Source organism: Cajanus cajan, chromosome 4 (genome assembly GCF_000230855.2).
Source record: "Cajanus cajan strain Asha chromosome 4, NIPB_CcT2T_4, whole genome shotgun sequence".
NCBI classification, from domain to species: Eukaryota; Viridiplantae; Streptophyta; class Magnoliopsida; order Fabales; family Fabaceae; genus Cajanus; species Cajanus cajan.
Window position 1 is genome coordinate 20972328 of NC_138520.1, and position 6407 is coordinate 20978734.

Below are 6407 nucleotides of genomic sequence, written 5' to 3' on the forward strand. Positions count from 1 at the left end.
TCATGCACATTTCCACATAAAAATGATGCGGGTTTATTGTTATCAAGATGATTTTAACCTCATTTATGCTTATTCAAACAGGGTTAAAATAATGTGGTCTAGAATTTTATTGCAAGCGAGAAAAGAAGCAATAAGAAATAATAATGAATGATTTTATTATAATCATAGTGGAAACATGTGCCCTATCGAGGCTCGGGGGTCAGGCTGTCCCCGAGGAGTGATCTCTAATAGTCACTGAGTCTATACATCCCTATTAGAAGGAAAAGGACACTTGATGACGACAACCGGCCTTGACGATTGTGAACCGGCCTTCCTAAAGATCTGGCTTAAAGAACGTCGAGAAGGATCTTGGTTCCTCTTCGTCCTTTGATCTTTGTTAGGGTTGTATCTTAACCCTTGTTTCCCCGGATTGTCCTTGATAATGGGTAGCTCCGGGATTCCTTGGGAGTCCTTGCCTAATTCTTGTCTTGGCAAGTATCCGTTCTTTGTGAGCATATGAGCTACCTTCTTCATTTCTCGGGGAAATATCTCAACATTGGCGATTTCCAATGCTTGGAAGGTGGTTTCCAAAGCTTCCTCTGCTGCATCCACATGAGGTATGGTGGATGGCTTGCTGATGAGTATGTCATCTTCAGCTTGTACGGTCACCAGCTTGTCACCCATTATGATCTTGACTTTCTGGTGGAGCGTAGAAGGAACAGCTTTCGCATCATGAATCCAAGGTCGGCCGAGGAGACAGCTGTATGCGGGAGTAATGTCCATCACTTGGAATTCGACATTAAAGATAGTGGGTCCAATTTGGATTGGAAGATTGATCTCTCCCACCACTTCTCTTTTAGAACCATCGAAGGCTCGAACGATCATGTTGCTCGGGCGCATTTGGACTCCCTTGATTGCCAATTGCTTGAGCGTTCTTTTTGGCATTACGTTCAAGGAAGATCCATTATCTACCAAGACTTTAGCGATGTGATACTCCTTGCACTTTATAGAGATGTGCAAGGGCTTGTTGTGGTTTGATCCCTCGGCGGGGATTTCTTCATCGGTGAAGGTGAGGTGATCATTAGCCTTGATGTGACTAACAATCCCCTCAAACTTGTCTTGGGAGATAGTGTGCGACACATATGCCTCGTTCAAGACTTTCAACAGAGCTTGTCGATGCGGTTCGGAGCATAGGATCAACGACAACAGAGTAATCTTTGCTGGCATCTTATGAAGTTGATCCATGATGGAGTACTCGCTCTGTCGGATATACTTTAACAGCTCGTCTGTCTCCTCCTCGGATTCTTTTTCCTCGGTTTTCTTTTCTTCTTTTTCTTTATTCTTGGGGGCTTTATCATGAAGATCTTCGGGAGTGTAGATCCTGCCACTCCTAGTCATGCCCCCAAGTCCAGCGATGTTGGAGATATCGCTGTCGGCAGAAGAGTGGATGTCGTATATCCACGACACAGCCTTATTTGATTTGTAAGGGAAAGGCCTTGGAACTGTGATCCTTAATGGTGTCGGACCTTCCCCTTTATTCGTCTTGATTACCAACAACGGAGTTGACGTGTGCTCGCTTGGCGCGGTTGTTGGCTTACACTTGATAACGAACGGCGTGTGATCCATTCTTTGAATATACGCATCAATTATTTCTTTCTTTTTATTTAATGTTTATTAATGGATTACTAGGAGAGATGTATGAATGACTCCTAGATCTCTCCATGATCTATATGCATGATATGAGATGATGAGGTTGAATATGCATGCATAGTGTTTATTCAACTAAGCGTTATCATGTTTTTAGGATGTTCCTAAGATGATGCATGATATTGCTTGGTTTGGATAAATAACCCTTTTTTCTTTTTTGGGTATTTTTATTTATTATTATTATTTTTTGTATTTTTGGGTGAAAAGGGAAACTACCTATATGAATGTGATGAAGGTAGATGTTAACACCATGCAATGGAAGATTTTTATTCCTATTTATTCTTATTTTAAAAAAGAATAGGAATGTTGTATGTTTAAATAATGCAATGTATGCTCATACAATGTCACATAAGCAATGCACAAACAATTCACTCATCCACGAACAGTCACGAGCGAATCACGAGGTAGGGGTATCCTGCAGAAAAGTGCATATTCAAGGTGGATCTAACTGTTCTCACCGGTCTGAGGCCCCCAAGGTGCCCCCATTATAGGGACCCAATTCCTCTCATCGTAGGTCGATGGAAAGCTCCAACGCACCGTCGGACTCAAGTTCATGGTTATCACCTTGAGTGATGTTTTCCGACAACGGTCTACGGGCACCTATAGACCCATTCGACAACCGGCCGTACTAACATCCACTCCCTATGGTTAATCACTCATGCCCCCGGGTATAGAGGGAACTGTTGTGTGCAAAGGTTTGTGTACAGTTTGTATTTCAAACAATTGCGGAATTTAAACATACAACAATTATTTAAAGCCATATAATAAATCATGTTATCATACAAGCAAGGGGTAACGAAGTAATTTTAACTATTATTTGTTAAAAATAATCTGTCACTAAATGGGACTGACTCTCGAAGCTTCCCCAGTGGAGTCGCCATCTGTCGCTACCGGCCCGAAACGGGCTTTCGGCATTCGCGAAGACGGTCGAGCTCGTTTTTATTTTAGTTTTGAAAATGTATTGGATTATTAGAACGACTTGTTCTCAAACTGAGACCTTGTCGATCTTATCCAATTTATTTATTAAATGTCTCACCAATCCATATTAATCCCAAGCGGGACCCTCCATGGATTAGTGGTTTTCGTAAAAGGAGGGTTCGTGGAGTCGCCACCAATGTTTTACTCAAAACATTGGAAAAAGGGATAAGGCAATTGATTTTATAAATCAACTTTGGCCATTACAACCAGAGTTGGGTAAGGGAGTCGGTTACGCGTGGGGAAGGTGTTAGCACCCCACAGCGCCCCTTTCGGGTTCCCTATGACAGATTATTTCTAAAATAACAGTGTAAAATTACTAGATTACCCCTATTTATTCTAAGCAATTATAAATTAACTATCTACATGATGACAGTTTAAATATGCACACAGAAAGCAGTAAAAGGAAGGACTTTAAGAAGAAACCTCTTGAAGCGTGCTTTTATATATTTCGTAAAACTGGGAAGCTTTTTGGCGTTCCCTCGCTCTACAAGCCCGCTCGCTCCCTCCTATAAAATTTTGACTATGGAAATCCGGAGGATTTCCCTTCGACTAGGTTCGATCCTCAAGCAAAATGGCTCGGGGCTCAAGAACTTCGTCAGACCAACTCTCCGAGTGATTTCTAGGGCAGAACACTGATCAAAAACCCCAGAATACTCAAGGAGAGGGTTAAAACTATGTGTAAAAGTGTCCTCTGACGTCAAATTGACGTTATATTTATAGGAATGAGGCGCAGTACGGCCCCTGGGGTCAATACGGGCGTATTGAAGTTTTTGAACTTCAATACGGCCGTATTGAATTCAGTACGGCCGTATTGAAGTTCAAAGACTTCAATACGGGCGTACTGAGTTCGTCGCGGCCGTATTGCAGTTCAAAATACTCAATACGGCCGTAGTGAACCTCTGGGAGGCCGTATTGAGCTTCATTCCTCCCACTTTTCTTATTTTTGCTATCCTAAGACCTCTAGACCTACAGAGAACCCTCCTAGGGCCTTCCAGGAGTCCTTCTGGCTGATCTTCCTTCAGTCTTCGAGAGTCTTCAAGCTTTATTTCCGACCCGGGCAATTTTAGGGGTCTACAGTCCCTTGGGTTAAGGGTTGCAACGTTCCACACGCGCTGCGACCCTTGGGTTTCGCAACTCCACGCGCGACCTTTGGACTCTTATAATACACGCGCTGCGACCCTTGGGTTTCCCAACTCCACGCGCGACCTTTGGACTCTTATAAATAGGGGTAGCCTTCCTCTTTTGTAATTCCTTTGCCTTTCTTTCTACCTGCGTTCTCTTCTCCGGTGAGGACCTCTGCTCCATTTGAGAACTACGGTGGTGCGCGGTGGTGTACGGCGTGTTGGTGACATTTGTTGAGTGAGAAAGGGTCGTTTTTGTGTCTTTAGGTACGCCTATCTAATCCCCCTTTGGCCTTTCTTGATTATAGAGGACCTTTTAGCTCCCCCTTGTAGTTCAAGTTTGTTTATACCATGGAGGCTATAAGTTATGGAGACGCGTATAAGTGGGTTAAAGATGATGTGCTTCGTTGCTCATCTCTAATGAATTCGTGGGCTGAAATGGACAGTTTTTGTAGGGAGCATGTGGTATGTATTGAGGGTGATAATGTGCTTGTTTGTGAGCCTTGTGTGGATGGGGAGCCTGTGTGTATTAGGGGTGACGGCATTGAGCATTTTACGTTTTGCTATGCGACTCTAATTTCTAAGCTTAGGGTTAGGTGGCCACTTTCCGATTTCCAAAAAGGGGTCTTGAGCGCCTTGAATGTGGCACCTACTCAATTACACCCTAATAGTTGGGCGTTCATCCGAGCTTTTGAGGTTTTGTGTGGGGGTCTCGGGCTAATCCCGACTGTAGAAAAGTTTTTTTATTTTTTTGAAAGTCGTATCAATAAACGCAGTGGTTGGGTGTCCGTCCATGGGGTATCGGGTCGGGGAATTTTAACACTTTTTCAGTCGTCCTATAAGGACTTCAAGAAATCCTATTTCCGAGTTCGTTGTTGTCGCCACCGGCCCGAAACGGGTCTTTCGGCATTCGCGAAGGATGGTTGGACTCGTTTATTTGTTTAAAAATGTGGATTGCTAGAATGACTTATTCTCAAACTGAGACCTCGTCAAACGAGCAATTTTATTAAAATGGTTCACCAATCCATATTAATCCCAAGCGGGACCCTCCATGGATTAGTGGTTTTCGCAAAAGGAGGGTTCTTTGGAGTCGCCACCAATGTTTTACTCAAAACATTGGAAAAAGGGATAAGGCAATCGATTCAAAAATCGACTTCGGCCATTACAACCAGAGTCGGGTAAGGGAGTCGGTTACGCGTGGGGAAGGTGTTAGCACCCCACAGCGCCCCTTTCGGGTTCCCTATGACAGATTATTTCTAAAATAACAGCGTAAAATTACTAAATTACCCCTATTTATTATAAGCGATTATAAATTAACTATCTACATGATGACAGTTAAATATACAAACAGAAAGCAGTAAAAGGAAGGATTTTAAGAAGAAAACCTTTGAAGCGTGCTTTTATATATTTCGTAAAACTGGGAAGCTTTTTGGCGTTCCCTCGCTCTACAAACCCGCTCGCTCCCTCCTATAAAATTTTAACTATGGAAATCCGGAGGATTTCCCTTCGACTAGGTTCGATCCTCAAGCAAAATGGCTCGGGGCTCAAGAACTTCGTCGGATCAACTCTCCGAGTGATTTCTAGGGCAGAACACTGCTCAAAAACCCCAGAATACTCAAGGAGAGGGTTGAAACTATGTTCCAAAGTGTGGAATGACGTCCAATTGACGTCATATTTATAGGGAATAGGCGCAATACGGGCTACAGAATCAATACGGCCGTATTGAAATTTTTGAACTTCAATACGGCCGTATTGAGTTCAATACGGCCGTATTGAAATTCAGAAATTTCAATGCGCCCGTATTGAGTTCACTGCGGCTGTATTGAAGCTTCAATACGGCCGTATTGATTTCAGTACGGCCGTATTGAAGTTTCAGAAACTTCAATACGCCGTATTGAGTTCACTGCGGCCGTGTTGAAGCTTCAATACGGCCGTATTAAGTTTAGTACGGCCGTATTGGGCTTCATTCCCTCCACTTCCTTATTTTAAGCTACTCTAAGACCTCTAAATCTATAGATAGCCATCCTATGGTCTTCTAGGAGTCTTTCTGGCTGACTTTCCTTCGATCTTTGAGAGTCTTCGAGTTTTATTTCCGACCCGGACAATTTTAGGGGTCTACAGCTGCCCCCCCTTTACTTAGTCGGACGGCCTTTTGGTGTACCGGCTGACAAGTAAAGGAGTTGACCCAATTGTCCGGGTGATGCGCCGACCTTCTGACTTGTAGCGTCTTCCGGTGGAAAATTGTCGAGTAGCCTCTCCAGGTTTTGCTTTGCTTGCTGCCCAAGCTGGAAGCTGTGAGTACCGCCTCTCCAGGCTTAGCTTCACTCTTTGTTCGAGCCGGAAGCTAAGTACCCTTGTGACAACGGTAGCAGTGTGAGTTTCGCCTCTCCAGGCTTAGTCTCGCTCTTTGTTCGAGCCGGAAACTAAGCACCTTTGTGACGACGGTGAGCAGTGTGAGTTTCGCCTCTCCAGGCTTTGCTTTGCTTGCTGCCCAAGCTGGAAGCTGTGAGTACCGCCTCTCCAGGCTTAGCTTCGCTCTTTGCTCGAGCCGGAAGCTAAGTACCTTTGTGACGACGGTGAGCAGTGAGTACCTCCTTTCCAGAGATAGCTTCGCTCATTGCT